Genomic DNA, 24,565 nt, shown 5'->3' with positions numbered 1-24,565 from the left:
TAAACAGCTGTGCAGACTCAACCATCTGTGTTACCCCATACTCAGACGGGCAGCTGGAGACTTGGGAGCTGTGAGGAAGCAAGTGCGATTGGGGTGACACCTCTGAGGACTGGAGTATTTGTGATGTTGAAGTTGAGGTGGAGGAGAGCCCACTTGAAGGAGCACTTGATATCCGTTGAAGCACCTGCTGTTTTTGTGCCTTATCTGAAATTTGTAGCGATGTGCGTGTCCGTAAGAAAGGGATCGTATCACATTGTCCACGAAAAGAAGTAGACATCTTAGTTTGGCTGGAAGATGGTCTTTCTTCTGCAGATGTTACTCCCCTCCCACAGCGGAGGGGCTCGACCCAACAGCGGACAGGCACCAGTAATGGGAGAGGGGGGCTGGCCGTCAGGGTCCACCGCGGCTCTGGCACAAACCCGGCGACACGGAGGTCGCACGGGCAGAAACGGACTGGCCGTGTCGGCTTCACACTCCAGCGTAGTCCGTCTGCCCGCTCGTGCCCGTAACCTCAAAGGGATGCGCAAGCGGCTTTTCTTTCCAGGGCTGTTCCTCGCCCAGCAGGAACGTGGGGGAGCTCAGGTCGGCCTTCCACTGTACTCCCTTACCTCCCTCACCCTCTTTCCTACTTCCGTTCTCCATCTAACCCATCGGCTCTGTGGTGTCCACTCTCACTCCAGCTCTCTCCTTCTCACAGGTGGACTACCGCGTGTATTCACACTGTGGCGAATCTTTTGGGCCCAGGCATAAGAAGTTGTCGAGGTAATGGATAATATGTGCCCCCTTAGAAACGTCCATTACAACCCATTCGAGGAAGCAACTAAACGCCTCAAATAGTGAGCAGGATCTGGAGCACCCCATGGGCAAACAGCGATCTATATAGTATGCTCCTTCCCAGAAGCAGCCCAATAGGTGGACACTATTCGGAGGCACAGGTAGTAAGTAACCACAACGCCGCATCAATGTCTGTTTTGGCCATTAGGGTGACCCTTCCCAACTTCTTGATCCGCCTGATTGCCTTGTCAAAGGATGTACAGTATATACTACTGTACTTGGTTCCGCGTCGATGTTGTCTTTTACGGACCTGCCCCTTGGATATGACAAATGGTGGATTAGTCCGAATGTATTGGGTTCCATTTTTGGCACAACTCACAACGGGGATACCACTACGTCTTGTAAGGAAAGTGTTCTGAATGGAACTGCCATTCTACCTAAAGATATTTCTTTTTTTAATTTTCTTGTCACGACGTCTGGGTGTTGGTAGGCTGATTTTAGATTTTTACTCCAGCCTTTCTTGATTTTAGAAGGGCATGACATGCCTATATCTGTGTCTCCCCCTCCTTTTACTCCTCCACCTCTTTTCTTTTCACATGACTATATGTACTTGTCACTTTTCCATGTGTTAGTTGTGTCTTCTGAGCAGTTTGTCAGCTTTTGGACACCTTTGAAGTATTTTCTATGTGTTTTCTATGTGTTTCTATGTGTTTTTGTTTGCCTGCCATTGGTTTTAACGGTGTTCGACGGTGTTCGACGAACAGTTCGACGAACAGTTCGGCGAACATACGGGTGTTTGACGAACCGAACCAAACTCGAACACTACGGGGGTGGCTCAACACTAGTCAATACTATTGTATTAATGGACATGTCCACCAGAAAATAGAGTTTCCAAACAACCTTCACACTGCCAACAATTCGAAGGGGGCACTTGACTCTATATCAGAGCCAATGAAGCTAACTCACAGGTATCAAAATATAGGCACGTTGCATTTTGGTCCAAATAACAGTATGTTCAAATAAATATGACAAAGACAGTAACACATAGATGAATAAAGTGTATGTGATTGGTACCTTGAGGATTAAATAAAAGTATGCAACTGTAAACATAGGATACTGTTACGGTTTGAGTGATGAAGACTCGACAGTCCCACGGTTTGCAAGTTAGAACTGTGAGATTCACTACGTGCACCACTGGTGTTTTGTGGAAAAGCACATGTAAGATTCTGCAACAGCCTCTGCTGATACTCCTGCATGCGTGAATCCCTTTCTATGGAGGAATTATTTCGGCAAATTTACTTTTGTACCGGGGATCTAAGAGTGTGGCAACCCAGTAGTCGGGATTACTTCCAATTCTGAAAATCAAAGGGTCATGTTGCAGGTAGTGCAGCAAGAAGGCACTCATGTGTCTTGCGCATCCAGGAGGACCAAGTCCTTGTTGTGTTGGTAGCGAGATAAGAATCATGCTTCCTTCCTCTGCCCTCTCCCCCCAACCTCACACAACAGAAATGTGATCAAGGTCTCCCTCATCTGATGAGGCTTACATGCCCATCGCCAGTTCATCCTCCACTTCTTCCTCGGCTCTTGCACCTTCCTCAACAGTTTGGCTGTTACCATGCGTCCTTGTTAATCCCTCTCCCCCACCCTCCCATGCCTGCCGCCTTGGTGCTGCCGACCGTCTGGACCTTGGAGATGTTATCCCTTCCGCATACGAAACATCCTCTACTTCCTCCACCTCCTCTTGTCCCACCACCTGACTCTGAATTCTGTTTAACGTGTGCTCCAGCATGTAAATCACCGGAATAGTCATGCTGATAATGGCATCGGCGTCAGCACTAAACATCTTCGTCGCCATTTCAAAACTGTGCAGAAGGGTGTGTGGCGCCCCTGAGGGTTCAGTCGCCACAGAGGTACTGCATCTCACCCAGAGGTGTGGTATCTCACCCTCAGGTAAGGAAGGAGTATGGCTCGGGACCCTAACACCTGCATCCAACACATACCCACAGTGGGGGTAGGGCACGGGGAGCTATACCATCGAGCTGCCTTATCACCGGCCTCAGTGGACTGCTGCAGCGCTGGTGCTTCTCACCAGATACCACAGGTGGCGTCACGAACTCTTATAAAATTAACAATTATCCACTCTTTTAAAGAGTGACCCCAGGGTACGGGCCAGGGAGCCGACCACCGCGACATCCCCAAGGCCAGGCAAAGGCCCGGGTACCGAGTCATCCCCATCCCCTGGGCTAGTCACATCCTCCTCCACCTCCTCCGTTGACCTCATCGACTGGCTGACTGTGGGTTGACAGTAAGTAGGATCTCCAACCTCGTCATCATCACCCTGTGTGTTATCACACAGGTCGACCTCAAAGCCAACCTCTTCCTGCCCTGACCGAAAAGTCAAGTTGTAGCTCCAATCAGGTATCTGAGTCTCATCATTGTCTTCATCATTGTCTCCACCAACAGGAGTGACAGTTTGGGAACGAGGGTCTACATTATGCTCAGAACCTTCTTCATCTGGTCCTGGATCCGACTTATAACGATTCTGGGCATAAGTGCAGATCATTTCCTCGTGTGGATTAACAGAAGCTCTGGAGCAGACCTCCGTTTCCCAGGCTATAGTATGAGTAAACAGCTGTGCGGACTCAACCATCTGTGTTATCCCATACTAAGATGGGCAGCTGGAGACTTGGGAGCTGTGAGGAAGCAAGTGCGATTGGGGTGATACCTCTGAGGACTGGAGTATTTGTGATGTTGAAATTGAGGTGGAGGAGAGCCCACTTGAAGGAGCACTTGATATCCGCTGAAGCACCTGCTGTTTTTGTGCCTCATCTGGAATGTGTAGCGATGGGCGTGTCCGTAAGAAAGGGATCGTATCACATTGTCCACGAAAAGAAGTCGACATCTTAGTTTGGCTGGAAGATGGTCTTTCTTCTGCAGATGTTACCCCCCCCACCGCGGGGGGGCTCGACCCACCAGCGGACAGGCACCAGTATTGGGAGAGGGGGGCTGGCCGTCAGGGTCCACCGCGGCTCTGGCACAAACCCGGCGACACGGAGGTGGCACGGGCAGGAACGAACTGGCCGTGTCGGCTTCTCACTTTTTGGATTTTAGAAGGGCATGACATGCCTATATCTGTGTCTCCCCCTCCTTTTACTCCTCCACCTCTTTTCTTTTCACATGACTATATGTACTTGTCACTTTTCCATGTGTTAGTTATGTCTTCTGAGCAGTTTGTCAGCTTTTGGACTCCTTTGAAGGTGTTTTCTATGTGTTTCTATGTGTTTTTGTTTGCCTGCCATTGGTTTTAACGGTGTTCGAAGGTGTTCGACGAACAGTTCGACAAACAGTTCGGCGAACACATGGGTGTTCGACGAACCGAACCGAACTCGAACACTACGTGGGTGGCTCAACACTAGTCATCATTTCATTTGGAAGTGGAAACACCAGCTGGTGTTGAGCGCTCTACGACATCGAGAGCACCACCTTTGGATCAAGGCAACCTAACTTTTCCGCCTGCATCTTCCTCACAGACCGGCAAGTTTGCCGGAGACACACTACTCAACCCCGTCTAAGCACAACAGCCAGCCCTCGGTCCCTCAGATGTGAACAAGTAAAAGACCATTTCCTCCTAGCCATGACAAAGCTAAGAGGCTGAATTTCACCATCTGCAAGCTGTTGGCAACAGAAATGCTGCCTTTCCGCCTGGTGGACACAGAGGATTTTCGAGACCTTATGTCCGTCGCAGTGCCCCAGTACCAGATGCCCAGTCGGCACTACTTCTCAAAGAAAGGTGTGCCTGCGCTCCACCAGCATGTCGCACACAACATCACCGCTTCTTTGAGAAACTCTGTGTGTGACAGGGTGCATTTCACCACAGACACTTGGGCGAGTAGGCATAGACAGGGGCGTTACATGTCGCTGACTGGGCACTGGGTAACTATGGTGACAGCAGGACAAGGGGCTGCTGTCCAAGTCTTACTGTCCCCACGAGTTGTGCGTCAATCCTCTTTATCTCGAAGTCCCTCCACTGCTTCTGCCTCCTCAACCTCCTCTCGGTACTCCACCTGCACCCAAAGCCTGTCTGGTAATGCCACTGTTATGTTCTGCTACCAGAGCTAAGGAAAGAGAGGAGATCTGTCCCTACGATAGAACTCAGCTGAATCCCTACAATGTAACAGGGAACCTGATACTGCGAACAGACCTGCTAAAGTCCTAAGCTAGTCTGTACGGAGACCTATAGATGTGGGGAAGGAATCCCTACAAGTACTAAGGACTGGGAGGAAAATGGGACACCTCCTAACAGAAATAGTAGCAGACAGACGAACAAACAAAATATATAGAACATAGAGGTCCGTAGACCAAGCAAACTAACAGAGTTAGATACAGAGCACAGGCTAGCTAGAAAGTAGTTATACAATGAAGTCCAGCAGAGCCAGAAGGGCGGAGCAGGATTAAATAGGCCAACAAGGTCATGTGACCAGCAAAGGAAAAAACCTAAGAGCAAGGTTCTAACAGCCACCCTCTTTCTAACTGCGCAGAAGGAATCCTGCACACCTCCTTACTATGCTGGCAGCAGGGCTCAACGGCATCAGGCGGTGTTTACATTGAAATGTCTGGGAAATGTGAGCCACACAGCTGAGAAGTTGTGGTCAGCTCTGGAGACCCAGTTTCATGAATGGTTGTCTCCACTGGACCTGCAAACAGGGAAGGCCGTGTGCGACAATGCAGCAAACCTGGGTGCGGCCCTTAGCCTTGGCAATGTCACACACTTGCCTTGTATGGCTCACGTGTTGAATCTGGTTGTCCAGCAATTTTTAGCCCACTATCCTGGACTAGATGGCCTTCTGCAGAGGGCACGGTCGCTGTGTGCTCACTTCCGCCGTTCGCATCCCGCAGCTCAACGACTTACATCTCTACAGAAGTCGTTGGGCCTGCCAGTTCACCGGCTGAAATGCGATGTGCCGACACGGTGGAATTCAACGCTGCACATGTTGCAGCGACTGTGGCAGCACCGACAAGCCCTGGTGCAATACGTTCTGACGTATAGCCTGGGCCAACGAGATCCAGAGGTGGGGCACATCACGCTGCAGGAGTGGTCTCAGATCAGGGACCTATGAAGTTGACGCGCCCCCTGGGCCGTGGGGTACCCGGAGCCGGGCCGGTAGACGCTGGGGGTTGTAGTCACTGTGGCGGTGACCCGGTCCGTGATCCAGGGCGGTCAATCCAAGGGTAATTTGTATATATGGGTTTTATAATGTCCGACTACGCCACCTGTGGAGTGCGGCCAAAGGGGCCGCCGCTGCGGAACAGTCCTCTGAAGCTGGTGGTTTTGCAGCAATGGTATTATTACTCCCCACAGGAAGAGTGTAGCTTCAGGGCAGTGTGGGTGGATGATGGTGGTTGTAGTGCAGGGAGTCAGTAATGAACACAGAGTCCGTGTGATGCAGTCCCAAGATCTTTACTCACAGTTATTGCAGTCCAGATTACAGGTACCAGAGCAATCTCACCCGTCGTGCTGTGCGTACTCAGTGAGGGGCTCAGTCCACCCCCAGATAGCTCCGGAGTACTTAGCAGGACCCCCTTCTGTGTGTCCTTTCTCTGGCCTTCTCCCTGCACCTCACACCCAGTGACACTTCTATCCGGTATCCTCGGGCCTTGGCGGGCGACTTGTGTTCCGTCCCCTGGGTCCTATGTGGCTATCTTCTTAGTGAGACTGGTGTGGACTTTTACCTGCAGTACATGAAATGCTGCAGCTTCCGGTTTCGAGTTGAGCCTTGCTGTTTCTCCGCTAGTTGAGGGACCGGTTCCCCTTATCTGGCCTGACCCCTCTACCTCCTGGTAGCAGCAGGAGTACGGGTGGCCTTCTGCACGGCCCGTAGCCCTAGGGTCCCTTCGGTTCCTGGAGCCTTCCTGCTCCCACTCCTCTCTTCTCTCCTTCAGTCCTGGGCCTCCCAGGCTAGGCCCGCCTCTGGAGCAGAGCTCATGCCAAGCCTCTACTCCTGTCACTTTTCCTCCTCTGACTGGCTTGCTCTTTCTAAGATGGCTTCCTATTTATACTCTCCCTGTCATGTGCTCCGCTAAGCTGCTTCCCTAAGCACCCACTACATAGGACCCTCCCACCAGCTAGGGACCTGGGACTGTGCTCTCCCTTAGGAGCAATCTCACCCTACCCCCACTGCGGGTATGTGTTGGATGCAGGTGTTAGCGTCCCGAGCCATATGCCTTCCTTACCTGAGGGTGAGATACCACACCTCTGGGTGAGATGCAGTAACTCTGTGGCGACTGAACCCTCAGGGGCGCCACACACCCTTCTGCACAGTTTTGAAATGGCGACAAAGATGTTTAGTGCTGACGACGATGCTATTATCAGCATGACTATTCCGGTGATTTACATGCTGGAGTACACATTAAACAGAATTCAGAGTCAGGTGGTGGGACAAGAGGAGGTGGAGGAAGTAGAGGAGGAGTTTTTATGCGGAAGGGATAACATCTCCATGGTCCAGACGGTTGGCAGCACCAAGGCGGCAGGCATGGGAGGGTGGGGGAGAGGGATTAACCAGGGTGCATGGTAGCAGCCAAACTGTTGAGGAAGGTGCAGGAGCCGAGGAAGAAGTGGAGGACGAACTGGCGATGGGCATGTAAGACTCATCAGATGAGGGAGACCTTGATCACATTTCTGTTGTGCGAGTTTGGGGGGAGAGGGCAGAGGAAGGAAGCATGATTCTTACCTCGCTACCAACACAACAAGGACTTGGTCCTCCTGGATGCGCAAGACACATGAGTGCCTTCTTGCTGTACTACCTGCAACATGACCCTCAGATTGTCAGAATTCGAAGTAATCTCGACTACTGGGTTGCCACACTCTTAGATCCCCGGTACAAAAGTAAATTTGCCGATATAATTCCTGCCATAAAAAGGGATTGACGCATGCAGGACTATCTGCAGACGCTGTTGCAGAATCTTACATGTGCTTTTCCACAAAACACCAGTGGTGCACGTAGTGAATCTCACAGTTTTAACTTGCCAACCGTGGGACTGTCGAGTCTTCATCACTCAAACCGTAACAGTAACACAGTATCTGCTGGTAACAGCAATTTTGTGAAATCGTTTCACCACTTTTTTAGACCATCCTTTGCAAGGCCACAGGAGACAAGAAGTCTGACACACAGTCAATGCCTAGAGAGGATGTTGTAAGAGTATCTCCAAGTGAACATCGAAGCCATGACTGTGTCACTGGACCCTTGCTCATTTTGGTATTCCAATCTGGAAAAATGGCCGGAGCTCGCCACTCACGCCTTGGAGATCTTGTCATGCCCTGCAGCCAGTGTTCTCTCTGAACATGTGTTCAGCGCTGCTGGTGGTGTGCTGACAGATAAGCGCACGCGTCTGTCCACTGAGAATGTAGACAGACTCACGTTCATAAAGATGAACAAATAATGGATTCGCAAGGACTTTTCTACCCCTGTGTTATCCTTGGGAGACTAAAACCTTGAGGATTTGGTAAAATCACCTCACCAACCGTTTTAAGCAACTGTGGGGCAATTGATGCCACTTAACCCTAGAACGCATGACCATAAAAATCTACACTTTCATATACCTGGGGCCTTTTAGGCCCGTGTGCAAATAACATGGAATAACTCAAACTCAAATGACAAACAACTATATACATGAAGAATACCTAGAGTTTCAAAATTCTAACTAAAGTAATCTTGCAGAAAATAGAAAACAATTAACAGGGCGGGCCTGTGAGGCCCCAGGTATGCGTTCTAGGGTTAAGTGGTGTTTGTGCCACAATTTTGGGAATAAATGGAGACTCTTTTTGGAGTCCCCTTGCTGTGTCTTACGTGACGTTGGCATCGTCAATTCCAGGTGGTTTGGGTCGCCCCCCCCCCTTTTAACTGTAAGAAACTACATACACTATGGCTTGGGGTAACACAGATGGTTGAGTCTGAAGAGCTGTTTACTCAGAGGTCTGCTCCAAATCTTCAGTGTCTGCTAGTCAGCGTAGAATTTTTAACTGCATCTAGCCTAGGCAATACTTTGGGCGTAGTAGCCCAGCTGCGAAGCAAGCTACAATGCCTGTGTATCTAATAAGAATATTTAAATGCATCTAGCCTAGGCAGACTGTGGGGACCCCCAACCAAACCCAGACGCTCAGCCCCCCTACCGCCCCCCTTTCCTTGACAATACAATAATGTAACTCTTACAACTGGATGGGTGAGGATCTGTCACAGCTTTATTAACTCTTTATACTCATTCCATTAGAAAGGCATTTTATTTCTAAACTAATTCAGCTTGTTGCAGCATGCCCTGGGTCTCCACACCGGCAAGTTGGCCAACAAGTGTAACTCTCCAACATGTCCTTTCTATTTCTAGGCCACGGAGGATCCTGCGTACTCATATGCAGGACTCTGACCCCCACCCATCACTCTTAACGCTTGTTCCACTCCGTCCTGGAGTCCTGACAGGAATATGTCCAGTACAATATCCATTAAGTGAACAACGTCGGGCCGTATGAGGCCTGCTTTATCTCCTTCCAGTTGTCGGTGTCGTACCACTACACCGCCTCTGTCTCTTCTAAATTTTGCCATCCGAATATTTATTACCCGCCTTGTCCGTTAGATGGCCGTGATGTCTCGTGCACCTTGCCATACCGCTATCGGCACAATCTCTGACCATACTATAGCTAGTTTTGTGAAAAATTCTCTGAAGCGCTCAGTGTCTAGTTTCATTATTGCCATTAGTTATGCGCTGTTGTGATGACCTAGGTTGTTTCCCCCGGCCTGTATAACTAAGATGACCGGACATCTTGCCTCTCTCCCTACCTTGATTACCTCCATTAGTACCTGTGGCCATAGCAGGCCTCTAATACCTCTCTAGTTGAAATATGTGTTATGAAACTCTAATTTCCTCCCGCCTGGGCAGACTTTCGCCCTTTTTTCTGCCCAATACATATACGAGTGGCCTATCACCCACACTGTTGGCTTAGCGTCACCTGTAAAAGAAACAAACCACGTTAGGATAACAAGTCCGGTCTTATGTATCTTGCCAAACACGTGGATCGCCATCTCCCTATCCTCTGAACTTCCGTTTCTGACAGTCCTGCTCTTGATGCTTCCGTGGCCGCGCCTATGCGCAATGAGTGTGTCCCGTAATCTTTGGGGTGGTTCCCTGCCGATGTTAGGCATTTATTAAATATAGCTTGGAACTGGTATCTTGATAATGGCATTCCATCAATGTGTGATAGGAAGAAATTACTTTGTGATCTGATGGTTAGATATGTTTTTACTATTGTTACCTGACTCAGTGTACCGTTTGTGGGTTGTAGAAGTACCCAAGTGCCCCTGCCCGCTGGAACCGTTTTCGATTTGTGTATGCGTAGACGTATTGCATTATTGGCTATGACTACGTCCTGGTGTAATAAGCCTCCACTGGTGGTAATTTTGGATTGAGGGACTAATTCGCTTATGCATAGTGCCCCGAAGAAGGCGATCACAAATGCAGTAGACAGTAGTGTTGCTTCAAATTGTGAGTGTCATGTTAATGGTGTTAGGAATATGATGTGAGAAATCAGTTTTAGTGACACGGGACTGGACGTCTACACTCCTGACTTGGCTGACCCCTTTTCCACCCTTTTATGGATTGTCTGATGATGAACCTTTGTCACATCTCCCCAATTCAGTAGTTGGAAGTGAAAAGCTACTCCGGTCAGACACCGCTGCGCTGACGCCCCTGATATGCCCCTCATAATTAGCTGGTGGAGAAATTCTATGGTGACTTGTGATCTGGCTTGTTCACATTGGTCAACCCGTCAGCCTGCTACTAGTCGTGTCCACTCTTCCCATGCCTTACCGTATGCTTGCCACGTCGACGGGGCAACTGACGCTCTGATTAATGGCATCAACTATTCGCCACTAGATCCCATAGGCAAGGTGGGCAACTGTTGCCCGATGGGTGGGCGTTGTGGAAGAGCTCTGTGAAAATCTGCCAATTGAATTGTTATAAAGCGTTAGCAGCAGCTTTAGACCCCTCAGCATAGTGGCTAGCGCGGACCCATACATTGTGTTTTAGGCACAGGAATGCTAGCCTGGGTAGTAGGCCTAGCACTGGGAGAGACGATGATGCCATCTTATTAATGCAGTGCGCTAGGCTGGTGTTTTTTGTTATGAAGCGTATATTTTTGTAAGCCAGGCGCGCGCCCCATATTTCTATTGCTACCACTATTGGGAAGAAAAATTATTTTCAGGGCTAGATGCAGCTAAAAATTATTATTAATTTAAAAGCTGGTGGAGCTTGGTATAGATGGCCTAATACAATGAGTCCCACACACTGCTAGAAGGCCAAATATTTTTTCAGAGCTAGATGCAGAAAAAAATTATATTCAATTTGCAACCTGATGGAGGTCAGTATAGATGGACTAATAGAACAAGTCCCACACACTGCTAGAAGGCCAAATATTTTTTCAGAGCTAGATGCAGATAAAAATTATTTTTAATTTGCAACCTGATGGAGGTCAGTATAGATGGACTAAAAGAGAAAGTCCCACACACTGCTAGAAGGCCAAATATTTTTTCAGAGCTAGATGCAGATACAAATTATTTTTCATTTGCAACCTGATGGAGGTCAGTATAGATGGACTAATAGAGAAAGTCCCACACACTGCTAGAAGGCCAAATATTTTTTCAGAGCTAGATGCAGACAAAAAATTATTTTGAATTTGCAACCTGATGGAGGTCAGTATAGATGGACTAATAGAGAAAGTCCCACACACTGCTAGAAGCTGAAATATTTTTTCAGAGCTAGATGCAGATAAAAATTATATTCAATTTGCAACCTGATGGAGGTCAGTATAGATGGACTAATAGAACAAGTCCCACACACTGCTAGAAGGCCAAATATTTTTTTCAGAGCTAGATGCAGATAAAAATTATTTTTAATTTGCAACCTGATGGAGGTCAGTATAGATGGACTAATAGAGAAAGTCCCACACACTGCTAGAAGGCCAAATATTTTTTCAGAGCTAGATGCAGATAAAAATTATTTTTCATTTGCAACCTGATGGAGGTCAGTATAGATGGACTAATAGAGAAAGTCCCACACACTGCTAGAAGGCCAAATATTTTTTCAGAGCTAGATGCAGATAAAAAATATTTTTAATTTGCAACCTGATGGAGGTCAGTATAGATGGACTAATTGAGAAAGTCCCACACACTGCTAGAAGGCCAAATATTTTTTCAGAGCTAGATGCAGATAAAAATTATTTTTCATTTGCAACCTGATGGAGGTCAGTATAGATGGACTAATAGAGAAAGTCCCACACACTGCTAGAAGGCCAAATATTTTTTCAGAGCTAGATGCAGACAAAAAATTATTTTCAATTTGCAACCTGATGGAGGTCAGTATAGATGGACTAATAGAGAAAGTCCCACACACTGCTAGAAGGCCAAATATTTTTTCAGAGCTAGATGCAGACAAAAAATTATTTTGAATTTGCAACCTGATGGAGGTCAGTATGGATGGACTAATAGAGAAAGTCCCACACACTGCTAGAAGGCCAAATATTTTTTCAGAGGTAGATGCAGAAAAAAATTATATTCAGTTTGCAACCTGATGGAGGTCAGTATAGATGGACTAATAGAACAAGTCCCACACACAGCTAGAAGGCCAAATATTTTTTCAGAGCTAGATGCAGAAAAAAATTATATTCAATTTGCAACGTGATGGAGGTCAGTATAGATGGACTAATAGAACAAGTCCCACACACAGCTAGAAGCCCAAATATTTTTTCAGAGCTAGATGCAGAAAAAAATTATATTCAATTTGCAACCTTATGGAGGTCAGTATACATGGACTAATAGAATGATGCTATGCCCAAAAGATTTTACTTCACTAGGTGCAGTAAAAAAATTGGTATTCTATACACAGGTGGTGTATCTTGCAACACAGATAGGCTACTCCACTGACTAACACACTCTGCAATAGGCCAAAAAGGATTAGCTCTGCTAGATTTAGCCAAATGCTGTGAAAAAAACTTGCACAGCACTGGCACAGACCTGTCTGGCAAAAACTGATAGGAACTGATGCAACCTAGCCCTGAAAAGGACTGCAACTACAATTAGTCTTTACTCCCAACCTATCTATTTAAGAGCACAGACCTGCCAGATAAAAGTCGTAGGAAATGCTGTAACCTAGTCCTTAAAGGACTGCAATCACAACTATTCCCTACTCCCAAGCTATCTGTAGATTTGTGCGAAAATTGGCTTGAAATTAACAAGGTATAGCGCACACAGCAACAGCGGTGCCGTCTAACACGCAGCTGCAGCAGTGAGAAAATGGTGGCGACGGGGAAAATGGCTGGGTCTTATAGGGCAAGGACATGTGACATACACTGCCAATGACACATGCCCTTGCTTGTGTGAAAAAAAGCACTTCGCTCCGTGTGTGCGCTGCTGATAGGCTGACAGATTGCACCTCCCCACTGTAAATGCGGGAAAGAGAAAAAAAAATGGAGATATTCATTATTCCTGCAGAGATCCATTCCCTGCCCCTCCCCCCGGCCCGCTGTACACTCAAACTGCGTATTAACATTAATTTTCATCATTACTGAGAAAAAATCCAGTTATGATTTTGGCGCACGAACAGTTATTGAACATAACCTCGAACAGCCGAATTTTTCTCAAATCGTTCGTGCCGAACGGCTGGAACACCGCCCAAAACAGCTCGAATTTGAGATTGGCGAACAGTTCGAGTCGAATATGGCTCATTTCTAATGATGACCAGCCAATCACACTAGCTGCTGCGGGTAAAGAGGTGGCAGGTCTGCGTCCAAAAACATGTGTGACTGCTGTCGTCACAGAGGATGAAGAGGCCGCGGATGCACAAGATGGGGCAGACGGTGGTTGGCCCGGCCCGCTAGGCCGCATTGTAGCACAGTGAGCTTCCCACTGCAACTTATGCTTCCTATCCATGTGACGGTTCATGCATGAAGTACTCAAACTATGGATTTTTTGGCCTCTACTTAGCTTTTGGTGACAAATATTACAGATAATACGAGTTGGGTCATCCTTATCGATCTGAAAAAATGCCCAGGCTATGCAAGGCTTAGAGCCCATGCGACCTGAAGAGCCACTACGACTTGTGGTCAGAGGCAGAGTTGTGGTTGAGGATGCAGTTGTTGACGTGCTTCCAGTACTCCGTCTCTGTCCAGGAAGGCGCAACCTAACCTCGTCGTCAATAGCATCTGTGATGCCCAGCTGCGCTTGGTATCACAGATCCTAGAAGAGTGCATTGATGGAATCCTCCACAAGAGGCCCGCATAAACATTCACACATCTCCACCTTCCACCTCAGACCAGCAGAGGGAGCGCGTCAGGGATATAAATAGGGAAGGTGGAGTTAGGCAGTTCAGTTCCTCTGAAGAGTTCCTGCAATAGAGAAGCCTAAGAGAGGTCAGTCTGCAGTGGAGCTCAGTCTAGTCTAGAGAACTCAGTTAATAGTTCAGCAGTGGAGCACGAGGCTCCTGTTAGCTAGATTTAGGGAGCCCAGTTAGAGCTTAAGGTGTGCCGGCACCATAAGATCGGTGAAGCGCGGCAAGCTGCCGTTAGTGTGTATAGCCTAGTGAGGGCCCGAGTAGGCCGAAGGCGAGTGGCGAGTTAGTACATAGGGGGCAGAGGAGCTTAAACAGCTCACCCCGAAGCATTTACCGGACACCGGATCCGAGCTTACCGGGATCTCTATGACCCAGTAAGGCATAACCGGAATCCCTGGAGAACTACAAGTCCCAGGATCGCTAAGGTGCTGATACGTAACAGAGCCAGGAGACGCTTAGGCCCCGCATACTGGGAGCGTGAACTCCAAGAGAAGGCCCTACCACAAGGTCAGCCCACGCAGGACAGAGACAAAGTTAGACCTAGCTCCAGGCAGGTCAGAAACTTACTACGCAGAGGCAAGAAACAGGAGGCCCTACACCTGCTCATTGGGGAGGATCCTGATATGCACCCTTCACCCTACAGTGCTCCGGGATGTGCCTGAATTTCCACTAGTAAAAGATACTGAAGTGACTACCGTGTCCGTTCCCGTTCTTGCTCTGACCCAGCTGGGTCTTGCCTGTCCTGCATTCCCCCTGCATACACTTTTCTGAGGCCTAGTTCCACCTGTGGGGAGCTATACCATCGAGCTGCCTTATCACCGGCCTCAGTGGACTGCTGCAGCGCTGGTGCTTTTCACCAGATACCACAGTGGCGTCACAAACTCTTATAAAATTAACAATTGTCCACCCTTTTAAAGAGTGACCCCAGGGTACGGGCCCGGGAGCCGACCACTGCGACATCCCCAAGGCCAGGCAAAGGCCCGGGTACCGAGTCATCCCCATCCCCTGGGCTAGTCACATACTCCTCCACCTCCTCTGCTGACCTCATTGACTGGCTGACTGTGGGTTGACAGTAGTGTTGAGCCACCCCCGTAGTGTTCGAGTTCGGTTCGGTTCGTCGAACACCCGTGTGTTCGCCGAACTGTTCGTCGAACTGTTCGTCGAACACCTTCGAACACCGTTAAAACCAATGGCAGGCAAACAAAAACACCTAGAAACACATAGAAAACACCTTCAAAGGTGTCCAAAAGCTGACAAACTGCTCAGAAGACACAACTAACACATGGAAAAGTGACAAGTACATATAGTCATGCGAAAAGAAAAGAGGTGGAGGAGTAAAAGGAGGGGGAGACACAGATATAGGCATGTCATGCCCTTCTAAAATCCAAAAAGTGAGAAGCCGAGACGGCCAGTCCGCTCCTGCCCGTGCCACCTCCGTGTCACCGGGTTTGTGCCAGAGCCGCGGTGAACCCTGACGGCCAGCCCCCCTCTCCCAATACTGGTGCCTGTCCGCTGGTGGGTCGAGAGAGCCCCCCTGTGGTGGAGGCAGCTCTAAGCTTTTTAATTTAAATTGTCCCTCTAATTTGAATGAATACACTTTAAATCCATTTACAAGGATCTATTGGAGGGCAAGTCTCATGCCAGCAGCCGCGTAATTCCAGCTCCAGTAGCGTCCACTAAAGCTGCTGCAGTTAAAAAGCTTTTATAAGGATCGAGCTCGGCTGTCCACCGCAAGGCATCCTAGTGCCAGTCCCAGCCCCTATGCCTTGGGGTGCCTCCTGATGCTCTTCACTAAGTATCCCGTGGTCCCGAAGCATTTCCTTTGAAAAAATTAAGTGTCCAAACTACAGGTGGTGTAGCTTGCTTAACAGCCGGGATAATCCGCTGACTAGCAGACACTGCTACTAGGCACAAAGTATTTCCTGGGCTAGATGCAGTTAAAAATTTGTAAGTAGATACTCTCGTTGGATGCTGAGAAAGCATTCCATAGAGTCTCCTGGCACGCCATATATGATTCTCTTAAAAAGCTTGGGGTAGGGGTCTAGGGGACCCTTTTATAGCCAAAATCACGGCCCTGTATCACAATACGTCACCTAGGCTGAAGATAAATGGAACTGTAGCACCGAGGGCTCGGTTGCTACAGACGTATTGCACCTCACCCAGAGGTGTGATATCTCACTCTCAGATAAGGATGGAGTGTGGATCAGGACCCGACACCTGCATGCATTACACCACATTGCCGTGGGGCAGGGCGACCAATATGCCCCTGAGATGGGCACGACAGTCCCTGTCCCTGGCTGGAGTGGGGGGAGGGAACACTGAGGAAGGGGAACCCTGCAGTGCAGGAGCAGGGAGGAAGCAGTTCCTGGGTGCATTGAGAAGGGAGTATAAAAGGTGGGCACCATCTTAGTTCAGTGCAGAGAAGTCTGAGCAGAAGTGGCAGGGAGCAGGGGCTCTGCATGAGCTCTGCTCCGGAGGCGGGCCTAGTAACAGAGGCCCAGGCCTGCAAGAGGGAGAAGGAAGGAAGAGGAGCGGAGAAGGCTCCAGGAACGAGGAATGAAGGGATCCCAGGGGTGCGGACGGGCGAGTCGCCACCGCACGCCCGAATCCACCTGCGTGGAGGGGTCAGGCCAAAGGGGGAGACCGGTCCCCGAACTAGTGGAGGCAGGAAACGACCCTCAGCTAGAAACCGGAGGCTCTGACATTTTATGTGGCGCAGCCCCTTGCTCCACCCGCTAGGAAGGCACCACATAGGGTCAGGGAAACTGGCGCCAAGTTTACCAAGAGGAGGCCCGAGGCAGCCGGACAGAAGTGTTGGTAAGAAAGGCCAGACAAAGGACACACAAAGGGGGTCCTGTGAAGCGCTCCAAAGTTATCTGGGAGTTGTCTGAGCCCCTCACCTGGTGAGCACAGTACGACGTGGGCAGCCGTTACCTGCAGACGTGGTCTGGATAATAAGAACTGTGAGTAAAGGCCCTGAACTGCATCACTGACTCCGTGTCATTACTGCTGCTGCCCTGCACCATCACCCCCATCCTCCGCATACACTGCCCTGAGGCTATACTCCTCCCATGGGGAGTTATGCTACGCTCTGCTGCACCCACAACACCAGCCTTAGCGGTCTGCCCTGTAGCGGCGGTTCACTCTGACCGCAATCCACGGGTGGCGTAGTCGGACATTTAAACATCAAAACCACATAAATAGTTCCGCCACTGGTTTGACCGCCCTGAGCCACGGAACCGGATCGCCGCCACGAAGACTACAACCACCAGCATCCACCAAAAAGGGTCCGGCTCCGGGTGTCCCAAGGCCCAGGGGGTGCGTCAGAACATTTTCATCACCTTTCACAATCACCAATGGGACAAGGCAGGGATGTCCTCTGTCCCCTCTCTTATACATCCTAGTGACGGAGCACCTGCTCTCATCAATTCGCCATAACCCCAATATTAGGTGGATTGAGGTGGGAGGCACCGAGTACAAGTGCTCTCTATTTGCTGATGATGTCCTAGTATATATCACTCAATCACATATATCCATCCCTGCTGTTATGGTGAAATAGATCACTTTGTTACATGGTAAAATTTTAAAATCAATGCAGCGAAGTCTGAGGCCCTCGATGTCTCCCTCCCTAAATCCATATAGGATTCCATCCAGTCCAACTTTCCCTTTGCCTGGTCCTCACAGGGTATCAAATACTTAGGAATTCCTATTCATAGAGACCTCTCCCATCTATGTTATCTTAATTTTGGGCCCTTTATTGAACAATTCCATACAGACCACGGTTGGCAAGTTAGAACTGTAAGATTCACTACGTGAACCACTGGTGTTTTGTGGAAAAGCACATGTACACCGCGTTCCAAATTACTATGCAAAAAGTGTTTAGGAGTGATAAGGGAAGAATTTGTTTGTTTGTCAGTTAAACTCATTGATGGTGATGTGTGTCAGGGCTCTTTATATCACTGTAAGCAATTGCAGACACCTGTGCTAATTAGTTTGGCAGGTGTGTCCAATGAAAGGCAAGACTACTTAAGAAGGCTCTCTCACATTATTAAGCAGCCTACATTTTCTGCCAAAATGGGAAAGAAAAAGGATGTGTCGGCTGCTGAGAAGCAACAAATTGTGGAGTGTTTAGGTCAAGGCATGACTACAATCAACATTGTGCGATGATCAGGATGAAGTGTCTTGGCAATCAAGAAGTATGTAGCTGATTCACAGTACACACGTGTGCGTGCTGATAAGGGCAAATTGAGGACTCTTTCCTACAGGCAATTACGTCAGGTTGAAACAGCAGCGGCAAAAAAGCCTTGTCATAGCAGCAGACAAGTTTTTGAAGCTGCTTGTGCCTCCAACGTCCCCCGAACAACAAGATGCAGGGTCCTTCAGAGGTTTGCAGCTGTGCATATGCCATCCTGTCGACCTCCTCTATCCACTTCACACAAGCAGAAACGGCTCCAGTTGGCCAAACATTACATGAAGACTGATTTCAAAACTGTTTTGTTCACGGATGAGTGCCGTGCAGCGCTCGATGGTCCAGATGAATGGAGTGGAGGATGGCTGGTTGATGGACACCCCACGCAAACACGGCTACAGCGCCAACAAGGAGGAGGTGGAGTAATGTTTTGGGCTGGAATCATGGGGAGAGAGATTGTCGGCCCCTTTAGGATCCCTGAAGGCGCTAAAGATGAACTCCATAATGTATGTGGATTTTCTCAAACAGCACTTCCTGCCATGGTTCAAGAAGAAGAACCGTGTATTTCACAGCAAGATCATTTTTCTGCATGATAATGCACCATCTCATGCTGCACATAAAACATCTGCATCTCTGGCTGATATGGGCATAAAAGGGGACAAACTTATGGTGTGACCCCCATGCTCCCCTGACCTCTACCCCATTCAGAACCTTTGGGGCATCATTAAAAGGAGTGTCTATGATGGCGGGAGGCAGTTCACATCTAAGCAACAGCTCTGGGAGGGTATTCTGTCCTCATGCAAAACAATTGAAGCAGAAACCATCCAAAACCTGACAAATTCAATGGACGAGAGAGTTCAGAAGCTCCTTTCGAACAAGGGGTCCTATGTGAAAATGTAACATCACCTAGAATAAAGTTTTGAGTTGAAAACTGTTTGATTTCAGTTTCTAACAACCTGCTAATGCTTATAATTTCAAAAATGACCATTTTTTTGGTCTTTATTAAAATGAAAAGGTTGATCGAAAAGTTTGGGGGATCTAAGAGTGTGGCAACCCAGTAGTCATGATTACTTCGAATTCTGACAATATGAGGGTCATGCTGCAGGTAGTGCAGCAAGAAGGCACTTATGTGTCTTGCGCATCTCGGAGCCCCAAAATTATTTTCCGGGCTAGATGCAGCTAAAAATTATTTTTAATTTTAAATCTGGTGAAGCTTATTATAGATGGCCTAATAGGATCAGTGCTGCACACTGCTACAAAGCCCAAATTATTTTCCAGTCAAGATACAGATAAACATGATTAGTAATTTGAAAGCTTAAAACGGTTGGTAGGGTGATTTTAACCAATCATCAAGCTTTTACTCTCCCCAGGATGACACAGGGGTAGAAAAGTCGTTTCGGATCCATGATTTGTTCATCTTTATGAACGTGAGTCTGTCTACATTATCAGTGGAGAGCCGCGTGCGCTCATCTGTCAGCACACCACCAGCAGCGCTGAACACACGTTCAGACAGAACGCTGGCTGCGGGGCATGACAAGATCTCCAAGGCGTAAGTGGCTAGCTCCGGCCATTTATGCAGATTGGAAGCCCAAAAAGAGCAAGGGTCCAGTGACACAGTCGTGGCTTCAATGTTTACTTGGAGATACTCCTGTACCATCGTCTCTAGGCGTTGACTATGTATCAGACTTCTTGTCTCCTGTGGCCTTGCAAAGGATGGGCTAAAAAAGTGGTGAAATGATTCCGCAAAATTGATGTTACCAGCAGATACTGTGGTTCTGTTACGGTTTGAGTGCTGAACACTTGACGGTCCCACGGTTGGCAAGTTGGAACTGTGAGATTCACTACGTGCACCACTGGTATTTTGTGGAAAAGCACATGTAAGATTCTGCAACAGTCTCTGCTGATACTCCTGCATGCGTGCATCCCTTTCTATGGCAGGAATAATTTCTGCAAATTTACTTTTGTACCGGGGATCTAACAGTGTGGCAACCCAGTAGTCAGGATTATTTCTAATTCTCACAATTCGAGGGTCATGTTGCAGGTAGTGCAGCAAGAAGGCACTCATGTGTGTTGCGCATCCAGGAGCACCAAGTCCCTGTTGTGTTGGTGGCGAGGTAGCAATCATGCTTCCTTCCTCTGTCCTCTCCCCCCAACCTCGCACAACAGAAATGTGATCAAGGTCTCCCTCATCTGATGAGTCTTCCATCAGTTCGTCCTCCACTTCTTCCTGGGCTCCTGCACCTTCCTCACTAGTTTGGCTGCTACCATGCGCCCTGGTAAAATCATCTCCCCCACCCTCACATGCCTGCCGCCTTGGTGCTGCCGACCGTCTGGACCTTGCAGATGTTAGCCCTTCCGCATACAACTCCTCCTCCTCTACTTCCTCCACCTCCTCTTGTGCCACCACCTGACTCCGAATTCTGTTTAACATGTGCTCCAGCATGTAAATCACCGGAATAGTCATGCTGATAATGGCATCGTCAGCACTAAACATCTTCGTCGCCATTTCAAAACTGTGCAGAAGGGTGCATAGGTCCCTGATCTGAGACCACTCCTCCAGCGTGATTTGCCCCACCTCTGAATCTCGTTGGCCCAGGCTATACGTCAGAACGTATTGCACCAGGGCTTGTCGGTGCTGCCACAGTCGCTGCAACATGTGCAGAGTTGAATTCCACCGGGTAGGCACATCGCATTTTAGCCGGTGAAGTGGCAGGCCCAACGACTTCTGTAGAGATGTAAGTCGCTGAGCTGCGGGATGCGAACGGCGGAAGTGAGCACACAGCGACCGTGCCCTCTGCAGAAGGCCATCTAGTCTGGGATAGTGGGCTAAAAATTGCTGGACAACCAGGTTCAACACGTGAGCCATACAAGGCACGTGTGTGACATTGCCCCGGCGAAGGGCCGCACCCAGGTTTGCAGCATTGTCGCACACGGCCTTCCCTGGTTTCAGGTCCAGTGGAGACAACCATTCATGAAATTGGTTCTCCAGAGCTGACCACAACTCCTCAGCTGTGTGACTCACATTTCCCAGACATTTCAATGTAAAAACCGCCTGATGACGTTGAGCCCTACTGCCAGCATAGTAAGGAGGTGTGCAGGATCCCTTCTGCGCAGTTAGAAAGCTTGTGGCATGACCAGACAGGCTTTGGGTGCAGGTGGAAGACCGAGAGGAGGTTGAGGAGGCAGAAGCAGTGGAGGAAAAATGACATAAAGAGGATTGACGCACAACTCGTGGGGACGGCAAGACTTGGACAGCAGCCCCTTGTCCTGCTGTCACCATAGTTACCCAGTGCCCAGTCAGCGACATGTAACGCCCCTGTCCATGCCTACTCGTCCAAGTGTCTGTGGTGAAATGCACCCTGTCACACACAGAGTTTCTCAAAGAAGCGGTGATGTTGTGTGCGACATGCTGGTGGAGCGCAGGCACACCTTTCTTTGAGAAGTAGTGCCGACTGGGCATCTGGTACTGGGGCACTGCGACGGACATAAGGTCTCGAAAATCCTCTGTGTCCACCAGGCGGAAAGGCAGCATTTCTGTAGCCAAGAGCTTGCAGATGGTGAAATTCAACCTCTTAGCTTTCTCATGGCTAGGAGGAAATGGTCTTTTACTTGTCCACATCTGAGGGACCGAGGGCTGGCTATTGTGCTTAGACGGGGTTGATAAGGGTGTCCCCGGCAAACTGCCGGTCTGTGAGGAAGATGCAGGCGGACATGTTAGGTTGCCTTGATCCAAAGGTGGTGCTATCGATGTCGGACAGCGCTCAAGACCAGCTGGTGTTACCACCTCCAAAGAAAATGATGACCTGCCAATCACGCTGGCTGTTGCGGGTAAAGAGCTGGCAGGTCTGCGCCCCAAAACAGGTGTGACTGCTGTCCCCCCAGTCACAGAGGATTAAGAGGCCGCGGATGCACAAGATATGGCAGACGGTGGTTGGCCCGGCCGGCTAGACCGCATTGTAGCACACTGAGCTTCCCACTGCAACTTATGCTTCATGTCCATGTGCCGGTTCATGCATGAAGTACTCAAACTATGTATTTTTTGGCCTCTACTTAGCTTTTGCTGACAAATGTTACAGATAACACGAGTTGGGTCATCTTTATCGATCTGAAAAAATGCCCAGGCTATGCAAGGCTTAGCACCCATGCGACCTGAAGAGCCACCACGACTTGTGGTGAGAGGCAGAGTTGTGTTTGAGGATGCAGTTGTTGACGTGCTTCCAGTACTACGTCTCTGTCCAGGAAGGCGCAACCTGACCTCGTCGTCACTAGCATCTTCCTCCACCTCCTCTGCTGACCTCATCTCTTGGCTGACTGTGGGTTGACAGTAAGTGGGATCTCCGACCTCATCATCATCACCCTGTGCGTTATCACACCCGTCGTCCTCAGAGCCAACCTGTTCCTGCCCTGACAAAAAACTAAAGTTGTCGCTCCAATCAGGTATTTGAGTCTTATCATCGTCTTCCTCATTGTCTCCACCAACAGGAGTTACAGTTTGGGAATGAGGGTCTACATTATGGTCAGAACCTTCTGCGTCTGGTCCTGGATCCGACTCATAAAGATTCTGGGCATCAGTGCAGATCATTTCCTCGTCTGGATTCACAGAAGCGCTGGAGTCGACCTCTGATTCCCAGGCTATAGTATGAGTAAACAGCTCTGCAGACTCAACCATCTGTTCTACCTCATACTCAGACGGGCAGCTGGAGATTTGGGAGCTGTGAGGAAGCAAGTGCGATTTGGGTGACACCTTTGAGGACTGGAGTATTTGTGATGTTGAAGTTGATGTGGAGGAGAGCCCACTTAAAGGAGCACTTGATATCCGTTGAAGCACCTGCTGTTTTTGTGCCTCATCTGGAATTTGTAGCGATTGGCGTGGCCGTAAGAAAGGGATCTTATCACATTGTCCGCTAAAAGAAGTTGACATTTTAGTTTGGCTGGAAGATGGTCTTTCTTCTGCACCTACCCCACGGACACAACCTTTTTTCCCCTTCCCAACACGCCTATTCCCCTTTCCACCAGCAGCAGGCCTTTTTCCAATCATTTTGGTGGTTAACTAATTCACAACTCTGGAGTTGTTTGCACAAAAAAACAATGGATGGTAACCGAGCAGAGCTGAGTGGCCAAACTGTGGTATTAGGCCAAAACTATTGGCTGGGTTAGATGCAGAAAAAAATTATTTTTAATTTGCAACCTGATGGAGGTCAGTATAGATGGACTAATAGACCAAGTCCCACACACCGATAGAAGCCCAAATATTTTTTCAGAGCTAGATGCAGAAAATTTTTTTATTCAATTTGCAACCTGATGGAGGTCAGTATAGATGGACTAATAGACCAAGTCCCACACACTGCTAGAAGCCCAAATATTTTTTCAGAGCTAGATGCAGAAAAAAATTATTTTTAATTTGCAACCTGATGGAGGTCAGTATAGATGGACTAATAGACCAAGTCCCACACACTGCTAGAAGCCCAAATATTTTTTCAGAGCTAGATGCAGAAAAAAATTATTTTTAATTTGCAACCTGATGGAGGTCAGTATAGATGGACTAATAGACCAAGTCCCACACACCGCTAGAAGCCCAAATATTTTTTCAGAGCTAGATGCAGAAAATTTTTTTATTCAATTTGCAACCTGATGGAGGTCAGTATAGATGGACTAATAGACCAAGTCCCACACACTGCTAGAAGCCCAAATATTTTTTCAGAGCTAGATGCAGAAAAAAATTATTTTTAATTTGCAACCTCATGGAGGTCAGTATAGATGGACTAATAGACCAAGTCCCACACACTGCTAGAAGCCCAAATATTTTTTCAGAGCTAGATGCAGAAAAAAATTATTTTTAATTTGCAACCTGATGGAGGTCAGTATAGATGGACTAATAGACCAAGTCCCACACACCGCTAGAAGCCCAAATATTTTTTCAGAGCTAGATGCAGAAAAAAATTATATTCAATTTGCAACCTGCTGGACGTCAGTATAGAAGGACTAATAGAACAAGTCCCACACACTGCTAGAAGCCCAAATATTTTTTCAGAGCTAAATGAAGAAAAAAATTATTTTTAATTTGCAACCTGATGGAGGTCAGTATAGATGGACTAATAGACCAAGTCCCACACACTGCTAGAAGCCCAAATATTTTTTCAGAGCTAGATGCAGAAAAAAATTATTTTTAATTTGCAACCTGATGGAGGTCAGTATAGATGGACTAATAGACCAAGTCCCACACACCGCTAGAAG

Source organism: Phyllobates terribilis, unplaced genomic scaffold, assembly GCF_046119375.1.
Source record: "Phyllobates terribilis strain yellow unplaced genomic scaffold, ASM4611937v1 Scaffold_9__5_contigs__length_417890890, whole genome shotgun sequence".
Lineage (NCBI taxonomy): Eukaryota > Metazoa > Chordata > Amphibia > Anura > Dendrobatidae > Phyllobates > Phyllobates terribilis.
Note: the sequence above shows the minus strand (reverse complement) of the source record.